Genomic DNA, 13,799 nt, shown 5'->3' with positions numbered 1-13,799 from the left:
CGACGATTCGATTTGCCCAATTTTATCCAAGGATGAACATCGTCCGACGTCTCGTCGTCTCGTCGTCTGGAAAACGCTATCGAGGATTGAAATAAACCGAGGATAACGCTCGGTTATTGCGAAGCTATGGATTAGAGAAGAATAGAGATAAAGTTGCGGCTCGGAGACGTCGGGGACCAGCATCGAGATTCGATATACGTTCAATTATAACGCGCAGTCATTTTGGATTATGTCACGTACATGATGTATCACGTGTACAGGTGTGTATGTAACAAGTGAGCGACGGAGAAGAATTACTATGTGGAAAAAAGTTGATACGGAGGAGCTGGAGAAGAGAAAATTGAAGAATATTCCTCGGGCAGATATAAATACTTGCCGTTTCTTCGATATATTGGTGTAGGTACGTGCAAGTTGAAGTTCCGAATTTGAAAAGATCCGCAAGCGCCTGATTCCGAATTATTTGCTGGCGAAACTTGAGGCGAAAAAAGTCAAACATTGAAGAAACAACGAAGTTTCGAACTTTCGGAAACTTGACGACTCGATGTTCAGAAATGAAAGATTCCGAGTATTCAGGTTGGGACAGAGAAAAGTTCCAAAAAGTAAAGTTTCGACGGAGCGAAATTCCGAAAAATAAAGTTTCGATCGCGTGAAATTCCCAAAATTAAAATATACTCGCACGGCGTAGTTTGCTCGACGAACGAGTCAAAGAAAATGAGAAAAACCGATCGTGAAAATTACCGGAATCCCGAACGTAAGAATGTCGAAATTCCAAAGCAAAGAAAGATCAAAGTGGTGGATCAAATTTCACGAAGCCAGAAATTCACAGAACTGAAAATCTTCGATCACTCGGAATTTCGATCTTTAAAATTTTTAAATCTCCTCGGTTTCGCGCTTTCGGAACTTTACTTCAAGTTTACAACAAGTTCTACGAAATAATTTCAGATTCGGAGCTTTCAGAACTTTTCAAATTCAGAATTTCATACCTCACTCCTGTAATACCAATTAAGGGTCCGATTTCCCGTCGGAATATGCATAATAAATCCACCCACGCCTCTGTTTACAAATTGAAAATATGACACGTGTATTCCCAAGTATAAAGGATCGTTCGGCAGCCAAAACACGCGTGTGAAAAATAGCTTTCACATCGCACCCGAGATAGTGAAATTCAACCCTTTCATTGGGCACACTTTTATTACAGTATTTCGACACTACGGTCGATTCGGTTGTAAGGGAATATATTTAAAAATAACATGTTGTACGATCGAACGTGTTTTGTCTTCAATCGCGAATTCCGAATTTTCCGTAAACACGATACACCGACAAATTGCGTTTGAAATCCGATCGGCAGCACGTGTTCTTTGAAAATCATTTTTACATACTTTCCTTTTTTACATACCCCTTTACAAGTCGTCCGCAAAGCTTCGCATCGACAAACGCGCTTCGGGAATACGGACAATCAAACATTTCCCGATATACGAGTATAGAGAAGCGCAAAAAGACGAACGGCGAGAGAAGAAGGGAAAATAAACAGGAAAAACGATCCGCTCAAGGCGTAATAAAAACGACCCTGACCCAATTCCGGAAGCTCAGGTTTTTCACCAGCTCGCGGGCAAAGAATATTTGGCATACCTTCTTTACACATACATCCACGTACATGTACATATATATGTGTGTGTGTGTGTATATAGGCGGATATAAAGAATCGGAGGGAAAAGTACGTGAAAGGGCTGAAATGGAAAGGAGAAAAGAAGAAACGATTGTCGGAAGCGGAACGGAGCAGGGATTTTCGCTTTGTGACCTAACCGAGGGTCGCGAAAAGAGACCTTTAATAACGATCTCAAAGTTTCGAAATGTAACAATGGATTAGCGACACGATTTCACGAGTAAATGATTTCCGTAACTTTTTATACGTAGGCGGATATAATTGATTCAAGCGCTTTTCGACGTTTTTCGACGTGTGCCAGGACTCGAAAGTTATAATTGATCTGTATATTTTATGTAACTATCTTTGTTCATGCAGCAACGATTTATATTCGCGTTAAAGGGTGAAGAATATATAATTATTTACTATTATTATTTGGAATAAAAATTGGGCGTCAAAATAATCCTCGTACTATTAAAATTTCACTCCGATGCATGCTGATTCGATTTAACGATCGTTTACACATGTTGTACATACGTACAACAACACATCCGTTGTCACGGTATAAAATTACATGTAAAATATGTTTTCACCTCGTGTACGAAGTTCGGCGAGAGAGCTGCGATCACAAAGGTTCGTTAGGTGAAAGCGGGATGCAAAAAAGGAAGGGGGGAAATTTAATAAAAAGATTTAAAAAAGGAAAGTAAGAAAAAAAGACTAAAAAAAAAAAAAAAAAAACGACCGTCAAGCATACCGAGTATATTTCTCACAACCGAGAAACGCCTAATTTACTTAACGATCATATTTTTTCGTCAAGAAATAATATAACGAAGGAAACAAATGACGAAGTGTGGTACGGTATGATAAAAAAAATAAAAAAAAAAAAAAAAATTCAAGGAAATGAAAAAGTTGCGCGTAAATTACAAACGACGAGACGAAACGAATGTCGATGTATAAATTACATCGAGACTGCTCCGCGAAAAATAAGTGGAATCGTCGTGTAATTTTACAGTATCGAAATTGTACCAAGAAGCTGAAAAATAAAAAAATTTCTCTCTACGTATTTTCTTTTCACACACACGCTGCTTACAATAAAAATAATCTAAAGAGGGCACATTTACAACATATACGTATGTATAAAAGTTCGTGGCTGGCGCCACAAGATCGTCGTGATTCATCAATGAAAATTTCTTCCACCGAGGTTTTCGTGTTTTGTATAAATTTTCACCGGCCGCATGCATGCACGCTGTTTGTGTGTGTAACGCATACATACTTTTTACACAAAATATACAACGCGAAAGTTGTTAATCTTTCGACTCGCGCGAATACCAGAATTATTTTTTTTTCACCCCCCCCCCCCGAATTCCTACACGCCCGATGACTTTGGTATCAAGGATTATAAATCGGCGGGTGAACATCCGGTAGTTTTCGCGACATCCTCATCCTTATTTTCTGGCGCCTCTCGCACGACGAAACACAACGCAAAATTGACTTGTTGGATACTTCGCGCACACATCTCGATCAGCACACTTTTATTATCCCCTAAATCTCTGTGCCGGTTCGTCGCAACCACGCAGATATATATATATATAAATATATTGCGTATTATATTGCGATACGGATCATCAAATCTTGGAAAAGTTGGGAATCTTTTTTTTTTTTCTATCTTTTTATACGTACATTAAACTTGTACTTTATACTTTCGAATTATACATACATATATACACACACGCACACAATATGTATAACTCGAGTTGTCCACGCGGATAAATTTATGCGTCTGCAACGGTCCGTCGCCGGGGAATTGGGGTAAAGCAAAAAGACAAAAAAAAAAGGAAAAAAAAAACGTAGGATTTACTACCGTCGAGGAAAATAAAGACACGGAAAGAAGAAAGTAAGAAAATGAAAGGTGAAGTGATTTTTCTTTCTTTCTTTCTTTCTTTCTTTCTTTCTTTCTTTTCAGTTTTTTTCTAACAATACAAGGGAGGAAGAAAAAATAAACGAAAATTTACTATAGTTAACTTCCTTACATCTCGAGTTATGTCTGGGGAAGCAAAAGCGTTCGAGTATCGAAGGAATTTGAGGCAATAATGACGGTTGCTTCGTATCGCGGAGACGTTCGGTCGAATTCGCGATTTCACCGAATAACCGTGCAAAAACTTGTCGCCAAGGCTAAACGGGGATTGAATACAGCTGAATCAACGCAACACCCGAGTTATTATATCTATTTTCTCTCTACGATCGTATCCGTATACGATGCAAGCCTGACGAACCATTTTCCCGATGATTAAGGATGGTCGATATATCGTCAATAGATGGCCGTTTTTCACACGATGATCGCGCGAAAATGCGTATACCTGTACAGAGAGATGAAAAATAACGAATCAAGTTTTTTACAATCTTAACCCCCCATCCCCCAATATCACAGATATTACAGAGTGAGCAAAATTTTGAAGCAATCTTTTTATTTAGGTGTAAATAAGCGAGACGAATGCATTACCTAGAATTTTTGGCAATGTGAAAATACCGCAACGTTACGTAATAATATATATATACAGTACAGTTAGCGTTCTGCAGCCAAGTTGCAGTTGGAAATGTTTCGGATATTTAGAAACGCGTTATTATTAATTCACGTAATGAGGTCCTAGGTTGGAATGCCGGTAAATTATTCTGGCAATTTTTTTTTTTTTTTTGCAAGGGATTAATAAAACTGTAGCCAATTTACGGTAGTCGCGTGTATATCGCCCCTTATTTTTCAAGGTTTTCAAAAAAATTCGAGAATATATTCTTCAACGATTATTGGCGAGGCGTGTAAAACCTATTTCGAGATGACAGAAATCGAATCGCGGAGAAGAAAAACGACGCCGAGGATATCGGGCGTAAAGTAGTAACCGTGAAAAATTCATTACAGACGTTTGAATAATGTAGACACGTTACACGATGGATTTTGAGTAAAGGAAGGTAAAAAAAAAAAAAAAAAAGAAGAAAGAAAAAATAATATATACATACACATACAACCACGTGGCGATTTGCCACAATTAGATTAGACAAAGATATTAAAGTTACGTAAAATATCAACCTGCTATGACAAATTTCCTCTTCGTCGATTAACGATCGTGTAGCGGTGTGAAATTAAAAGAACAAAAAAAAAAAAAAAACCGCGTAAAAATATCTGCGGTCAAATAAATATTGCGGGAGTTTATCGACGCGGACTTGAGAGCGAAAATCATTCTATTCCCGTCCGTAGGTGAAGCTTGCGGCTTGCAAGCTCGATTGCGTGTAGCAGGTATAACGTATAACGACGCGAACTTGAACTTGGTTGCGGGCGGCGACGGCGCGACATCACCGAGGTCAACAGCACCGGGTGAACTCCGTGTTTCGAAGGTGGGAAAACCTCCACCGAGGAACAACCGGGGTTGATTAATAATACCCGTTATACGCCGGCGGTCGCCTCAATTATAATCGGTTAAACCCTGCGGTTGGATGGATGGGTGGTTCGGTTGATAATTGAGGGTGAAAAAGCTCCTCCGGCAAACATACGATGAGAATTGTGCACCGCGTTGAAGTCAGTAAGGTTAACGGTAACGAATGATCGTGAAACAAATCGTCGTTGCAACATTGGAACGACTTTCAAAGATCTTGTTTTTCAAACTATGAGCTGAATTTCAGATTTAAATACCAACGTTGCGAAAGTAACGTTTACCAACTTCAATCTCGTTAATGTGCGCTAAGGCCAGCCAGCAGTGAGATGACGATGACGATGACGATGACGATGATGGCGATGATTGTGTAAGTAGGTACTGGCAACAGGCAGCAGGCATCGAACTCGATGATGAGGAAGACGATGAATTAGACTGCAACGAAGCGGCATGCTTGCTGTTCATTCGGCCTGAGAGAATCGAAAGGATGAACCGACATACAAGGGGGCGAGAATTTCCCTGCCTCTCTTCTCGTTCTCTCTCACCTGGGAAGCCCTTCTTGTATCCGGGCGGAAGAAAAGCGGCCGGTGGTGTTATCGGCGGTGCCGCGTCCCAGCAGGGAACGACATCCGGTTGCATTCCGCACTGCAAACCGTAACCCGGAAGCTCCAATCGCTGATTCTGCTGCTTTTCGCATCGTCTTCGCCGGCAGCCACCAGGCGCGAATGTTTTCACAGCGGCCAAAAATCCCACGCCGCTCATATTTCGACTTGTTTCTATTTTGTCCTCTCTACTTTTCCAACCGAACGAATCTCTCTAACCCGATCGAAGAACCACCGATTGCTTTGGACAGAGGCGTTGGTGAAAGTTGTCGTTCTGCAATGAAATTTATCACAGCGGATCGAGGGTGCAAGAACAGACGCTACGCTACACTTGCAACGGTAGTATTTATTTCTTCTCTTTCATTCTCTTATCATCCAACCAATTTCGTCCAAGCTTCTATCGTACAACGTTAATTCTTCCCTCAACGACACTCAGTTCCGCAGCATCGGTTCCTATCGATAAGTACGTCATGTTTCATCGACACAGCTCGTTTGCGTAGGTATAATACGACACAACGAAGTAACCGGTACTGGGAACCGTAGGTCAACGAAGTACGTCGTTTCTCACATACCGAACTGACGTAGGTACTCGATTGACCTAGTGTTCCAGTATACCCATATTACTCCACACTACGTGACCACGTCACCGAGGTCAAGAAGATATCAAAGCGTCCAAGTATGTACCAAGTGCCAAAGAAAACACGTCAAACCACGACTACACCGAGAGATCTATACGCGTAAGAATTTTGATGAATTCTCCGGACGGATAACGAAAAACGCTTAACCTCGATCACCAGTTGCACCGTCCTCGGGGATGAGGATTAGGTACAGCAGTACGATCCGTTCTCCGAGGACAAGGACGTTACTGCGATCGTACGATCATGTAAAATTAGCGAAAGGATCGAGAATATATATATCCCGACAAGGAAACAAACACGTTATTATTCGATCCCCGCAAACGAGATCGAGGCAACAGCCGCAGCACCTCGATCGCGTCGCGGTTTAAGACTGACGACGACTGCTGGTCCAGAGTCCGGGGAGGATGGTTGAACGAATCCCGAAGGCTGGAAATCACCTTGGACCAAGGGATGCGCAGGCGCCTCGTCCTTCGCGGTGTTCCCGAGGGCGCGCGAGCGGGAACCCGAAACTGGATCGGGATACGCGGGCGAAGACGCGTGGGCGTTCGGCTGGCATGGGCGGGGGTTTGTTTCGACGGCACCCCGGGCGAGGCACCGGAGAATGGGGGGTAAAACCCGGTGGGCGATCGTTACCGGGGAAATATTCCCTCCTCCCTCCTCCTGCCTCTCCTCATCCTCTTCTCGCCACATCGGCGCGGCGCCAACGTTCACGGTCAGAGGACCAGGATACCCAACGCGAAGGGCGCCGAGCGTCGGAGGATCAAGTGCCAGGGTCACGCTCGAGATATCCGAGAGTTTGCCGAGGAAATCGCGCCACCCTCCCGACGACGATCGCTCCGCCGATTTTCATCCCCCCCTCAGGATCTTGTGACCACTTTGACGCCTTGACAAACCACTTTTCTCCGACACCGGAAACCCCTCTATGCAGCTTGCCGACATTCGACCGTGAATTTTTGACAACACCGCGTACCTGTAACCTTGTTCCAACAATTTTCAGACCGCTGTGAAAATTAAACGAGCTTCATGATGTTTAAGGAGTCTGAAAATTCTCTGGACCTTTTGCAGGTATTCCAGTCTGAAAGTAGGATTTTTTATTTTTTCCAGTAAATTTGTTGGAAATATGAGGCTGCCTATTGGTGATTTGTTGTTTATACATTAATCAGGGTGCACTGAGAAGAATTTAATTTGTTGAAGTAACTTGGACAAATTCAGTAAAACAGGTATCGTTGAAAAAACTGTTTGAATATCGTTGGAATTACGAAAAACGAGCTACGCCTAAACATTTTGCGCTATCGTCGATCCTTTTTTGCTAATTGCAACGCAAAATCAATTTTTGAGGTTTACTCTACTTTTTTAGACAAACAAGGCTTTTGACATTTCCAGATTTTCCAGGGCCTAAGACCTACATCCATTAGTTTATCAGCTCCATATTCGATTCAAATTCAATTCGAATTGAAAAGAAATATAACGTGCAAAAGTCAGTTCAAAAAATAATTTCTAATTCCCGTGATAGAAAACTTATAATTTCAGTTTTTTCCATCACCCCTTTTAAATTTCCTGATAATTCCAGGTGTGTGGCCACCCTGATAACGTTTAAGCCTTGGGATATCGCCATTTTTCACATCAATTTTCTCAAAATTTCAAGCTCAGGATGAAACTTCGTTTATATCACGTCGGATGTCGGATAAACTCGTCATTCGGAAACTTGACAGGACATTTCGAATAGAATAACAAACCGTGCAACAGATCATCGACGTATAATCATACTCTGCGAAGTCAAATCTTTCAAAAACACATTAAATAATTGCAAAATAACGACTGTTTATTTATTCATTTTACATTGTTTTCGCATCGGTTGTAAATTACCGACGTCAATCTCGCCGGGGATTTCTCGACTGTGAAGTTGAATCGGTCAGTTTCTATCGAACGTATCCACCTACACGATGTAACGATGCGTCATTTTCCAAAATAAAAAAAAAAAATCGTTATCATCTCCCCAACTTTAAAATTTCCTGTAACAATTCGATAAGCCGCGATTCATCGTTAACGTACTTACGCGAACTAAACTAAACTGCCTGAAAGTTAAGTATTTTCTATAGAGTTTCAAAGTAGCGATTATCCTTTCAATATTTCGTTACGTTAACGTTGCCATTGCAACTTCAACCTCTTCAATTTAAACACCCTGTTATAAACTTGTTAAAACAATATAACAGAATAACCCGTAACATTATACAATATAAATCTCGGTGTTTCCTCTAGCGTGACAAATTTTTTTTATCCGTTTGTACCTACCACTTTTCTTCACAGTATTTTCGACCGCGTCTTCATCTCTTTTTCTTATCATACGATATACGTATAAGTATTGTGATTGTTAGAAAGAAGGAGCTAGGTTTGCGATACAGGAATACTGGATATCGTCAAGTTTGTCATTCGAGTAGGTATACATACGTACATGCATACGCGTACCTATGTGAGTAAAAAAAGAATTGAGGCAAGAGAAAATAAGCGTCGCGTGGATACGTTGCAATTTTACAGTAAAGTGTTGAAAAGCGTGCCTCCTCACGCGTTTATACGTATACATGTATGTATAAAGCGTATGTTTCTCGTATGAAATTTGACATGGAGTGTGTATAACAACGGCAGCTTTTCGTTGAAAGGCCTAGCTACAACGTATATTCCCCCGAGTTGTTTGAAAACCTCCCAGGAGTAATACACCTGTACAGGCTCCGAAGAAAGTGAAAGTGTCAAATTTTTTCAAAGAGGTATCATATACAGGCCGGTAAGTGTAAGGCACGTTATTACGGTGAATGGAGGCGAAGTATTGTAAGTACGTGTGTTTATGCGTGTGTGTGTGTGTGTGTGTGTGCGTGTGAGCGAGCAGCAGACGAGAAAATTACCAAAAGGCGTGACAATAATACTTGCTAAAAGATGAGGGGAAATTTCCTGAACGATGTACGATATTTTCTTCCCTGTGTTCTTATTCGCGCGTTGTTCGCGACAACTTTCACTCAAGTTGACAGTTTGGCAGGACTATTTCCCGCGAGCTGTCAGTCACGATGTGTGTGTGTATATATGTATATATATGTATATATATTTATTTATTCGTTTTTTTCTTTTCAAGGCAAAACGCGCGTAGCTATGATTTCGTTATCTTTCGTTTTCACGGAAGAGCGGATATTGACGTGCCAAAGAAAATTGGAAGAAAAGCTTATCGCTGCACGCGAAAGAACGAGTGAGATAACTGTCAGGTATCATTCGACAACAAAGAGGAGGGAGGTGGTACCTTGCGAAAAGGAAAAAGATCCTCGGGAGACAAGCGCTTCCGGTTTTTATATATATGTATATATATTACACGATTGTCAGTTTACAAGTATAAACTCAGCCGCCGCTCAACGAAGTCGAGGTAAAAAAGTCACGGCGAGTACAGAGGACAAGGATCGGGAGCGAAAAGAAGATCGTCGCTACTTGTTGAGGAGTTTCAACTTCCGTCTCCTGTATTCGAGATTCCTTACACTGTGATATTAAGTAAAAATACGACACACGCTTTAGGTCGCGTGAAGAGAAGAAGAAAAGTGGAGTGAGTGAGTGAGAGAGAGGCCACGGTACAATCGATTGGCCGATCATCGTCCAAAATAGGCCGGAACGTGGAGACGTCTTTGCTATTCCGCCAGAGCTTGCGGCGCACCGAGGGGTCGAAAATAGCCGTCACGTCACGATCCACGCATTCACGTCCGCGTTGTTTCTCCTGTTCGTTCGTACGTCCGCATGGACGCACAGATTACCCTGGTCGTGAATGAACGAGAGATAGAGAGAAAGGGGGGAGGGAGAGAGAGAGAGAAAGAGAGAAAGCAAAGCGCGGCGAGGTATTACAGATGAATGAAGCGAGGCTAGGTGGAAAATCCGAGCGTCATTTGTGACATAGTCGCTATACCACCATATTCACCGTAGAGACTCTCTCTCTCTCTCTGTTACATGTTTCTGTTTTTTACGTTCCATCGAGACTTCAACATTGTAATGTATTGTTGTCCCCAGGACATTCTGAATAAACGCGTTTCTCTCTCTCTCTCTCTCTCTCTCTCTCTCTCTCTCTCTCTCTTTCTCTCTCTCGAATTCACCATCAACCGGATTTGATTAAACATGGTTTGATCCATTTTCCGATCATTTCAAATCGTTGAATTGATTCTATTCCATCATCTAGACAAGACTTACTTGCACGTATAAAGATGATTGTCAGATTTCGAAAAGATTTCAGCTGCTACGGAAGAAACGAGCGCCTAAAATTCTGTGATGCGATATCAACTGACTTGCAATAAACGGTATGCAGAATTTTTTTCTCAACGAATATCAATTCAAAACGAACAAAAAAATTTTAATTATTCAACAGACCGTAAGAAGATAAAATGCTACAAAGTTTTTAAATCAGCGCCTACGGTAAATTTCTGTTTTTCCGTCGTGAATTCAAAACGAATTCTAACCAGCGTCGTTATAAATTGTCGAATCGAGTATACCGAGACATCGATAATTGAGTTTATCCCAAACCTCCGGCTAATTAACAAGAAATACGAAAACGCGCCTCGTTCCACGTATAAATGAAATTTGGTAAGAGGAAAACAAAAAAAAAAAAAAACAAAGCAGAAGCAAAGCAAGGAAAGAGGGAGACGGAGTTGAAAAAGAAAGAAAAGTTTGTATACGTGGGTACCTTGAACGCGAGTTTTGGGTTCCCGAGGGGCTACGAGCTGTGGGGCGAGAAGAGATGAGGAGAGCTTGCGGGCATGGGGGTTGGAAGGAGCGAGGTGGGAGCGAATCCGAAATCGATGCGAAGCGGCGTCGAAAAGCTGGATGGATGCAAGGGGCGGGGGGTGGTAAGGCGAGCCAGAGGAAAGGGGTCAAGGTCTCCCCCTTCGCGGAACGATTTCCGGTGTAAGCCGTCGCGCCGTTTCGGCTCCGGGCCAAATGTTTACACTCGGTCAGGGGGAGGATAGTGTGCAGAGCTTGCGCCCCTCGGGCCGAGTGTCCTCGAGTATATCGACGCGCGGACAATGCGGATGGGAGGGTGGCGAGAACACCTTCGGAACCACCCCGTGTGTCGCGTCTCGAGGATCCGAGGTGAGCTTTCTTCCTTGTCCGGATGAGGAGATGGCTTGAAACGATGGTAAGGAAGGCTTCCTTCCTTGCCTTCTCTCCTGATTGCAATTAGTCAGGGACTTCAAAAGGAAGGCGACCCTTGCGACGGTGGAGATGTTTTACCGATTCGAACATCCGCAGCAGCGCGGTGCGGAAGGAACGCGGAATTCATTCGCTAATATTCATTTCAAAGCCAGCTGCACACCCGCGCAAAAGGATGTAACGACTTTGTCGACTCTGGTTGCACGTGCAACCTTGAGAGAAAGAGAGAGGAAGAGAGGATATTGCTTTTGGTACTTTGATGCACTTTCGTAAAGCCGTCCATTTGCGATACGCTATCGAATAAGATGCGTCGTTCGACGATACGTATGGATTGTATCTTACTGGCACGATCATTTTGGTAAATCCATAAAAAAATCGATTTTCCAACTGACCCATTTGAACGTGTATGTCGCAAGCGAGGGAGTATTTACTCGGTGAAATCGCAAGCCACCTTAGATTAAAATCGCTTTATTGTTAGCGGCACTTTGAAATCGTTAAAAACTTTTTGAAATCCGCTTCAAATGGTTCGGAATCATTTTGAAACCGCTTAAAACCAATAAAAAATCATTTGAAACACCTTGTAGCAAGTTTAAAACCGTTTAGAATCATTCATCGTCAGCTAGCGAATGTCGGTTAGAAATTGTTTGAAATTAATTTGAAACCGCTTTTAATCGCTTGAAATCAGTGACAAATCCTTTCGAAACACCTTAATACCGGTTTCAAACCGTTTAAAATTATTTAAAACCCGGTGGACGTCATCGAGAAAACGTTTGCAACTTCTTGGAATTACTTTGAAATCGTTTGGAACTGTTTTGGGTTCCGTTTGAAGTCAATTTAAAACCGCTCGAAATCTCTTTGTGACCTGATCTGTGAACGAACAGCCCCTCAAGCGTACAACTATAATCAATATATAAAACAGAAAGAAATGAACGGAAATTGTTCATTTTTCTAGCAAAGAATTTTGCAAGTACGACACACGGACTTTCCATTATTTGATTGGAGCAAAAATTTCACGCGTCAGAAACTTGACTTGACTTCGTCCTCGCATTACATAAAGGGAGTGAATTACAAAAAAAATTGGTATAAATGAATGAACAGAAACGGTTCGTTTTCCGTAAAAAAAAAAAAAATTTTTTACAATTACGACGCACGAACTTTCCATTATTTGATTACTACGAAAATTTGACACGTCAGAAACTCGACGTATCTCGGTCAAAAGCGGGCATTGATGAATCTACAGGAGAGCGAACCCCGGTTTGAAAACGGGTTGCGGAGGTCGCTTTTGCCAAAAGAGACATGTATAATTTGGTTTTAGCTGGCAGTGCAGAAGCTAACAAAGCGACCAGGCCCGACAAGGGTGTTAAGTATTCACGTAATTACACGACCTACCACCAGCAGCCTTTGCCTGCACAGAGGGAACGAAAAGGGGGATAAAGGAGGGAGAGAAACGCGGAAGGGCACGCATGCCTTCCACCCGCTGCCAACACAACCGTTTTGCAATAATTCCCAGGGCACCGGGAGACCCGAGGAAATATGCAAAGTCGCCCACGCTCAAAATTAGTTAGTAACTGACCCGACTCGTTCGCGTGTCTCTCTGCCAAGGTAGCCGTTACACCTTGTTCAAATTAAACTCACGTTACCACGCGCGAGCTTTCCGTAATTGCTTTTCTTTCCATTTGTTTATTCATTTGTTATAATTTTTTATCACCGCGGAAAAGAAGAAAAAAAAAACAATAGAAAAAATATAACCGATTCGGTCAAAGCTCGAGGAACTTTACACGCATACTTTCACCTTATACCGTGCCGAATGCTCGTGTGTACGATGGATTAGAGTTGGCGAAGTTGAGCATACACGGGATACGTAAAGTATGTATACGTGTACGCCTAATGGTAGTTAAAACTCGGCGAGGAAAAAGAGAATTGAACGACTGGGTACTCTCAGCCCCTCGTGACGTCGGAGCGCTCAAGTACAGGAAAGACGAATTAAGCGAGCGAGTACTGGCACACGTGGTGAAAAAGGAGGAAAGACATTTTTGAATCGATAGTCCGTTTCGAGTGTGAAAATAAATCAGAGGAGATCATACTTCCAGCATCTTATGTCACCCCCGGTAAATAGGTGAAAGCTCTATTTTAATGGTCAGTACACATTTCTGCGAGCCGTTATCAACGTTGTTGTACAAACAAGACCGCAATACGCGCTACCGGTATGTAAGATAAACAAAAAAAAAAAATTACAATTAAAGTCGGCACTGTGAGAAGGACATGTAATAAATTAATCTCACCGTGACGCTGTTGAGACAAACGCAAAGAGACTAGTTCAACTTACAGCTGG

General features: G+C 42.2%; 1 protein-coding gene across 9 annotated transcripts in view; it reads right to left on the bottom strand.

Annotated features, from left to right (window-relative positions):
* LOC124183938 (phosphatase and actin regulator 1-like) overlaps positions 1–13,799 on the bottom strand; it is a 161,542-nt gene that overhangs the window by 18,534 nt on the left and 129,209 nt on the right. The gene's annotated exons all lie outside the window — the stretch shown is intronic.

The sequence above is a fragment of the Neodiprion fabricii genome, chromosome 5 (genome assembly GCF_021155785.1).
Source record: "Neodiprion fabricii isolate iyNeoFabr1 chromosome 5, iyNeoFabr1.1, whole genome shotgun sequence".
Lineage (NCBI taxonomy): Eukaryota > Metazoa > Arthropoda > Insecta > Hymenoptera > Diprionidae > Neodiprion > Neodiprion fabricii.
The sequence above is the reverse complement of the archived record's forward strand: the minus strand, read 5'-3'. Positions and strand labels throughout refer to the sequence as shown.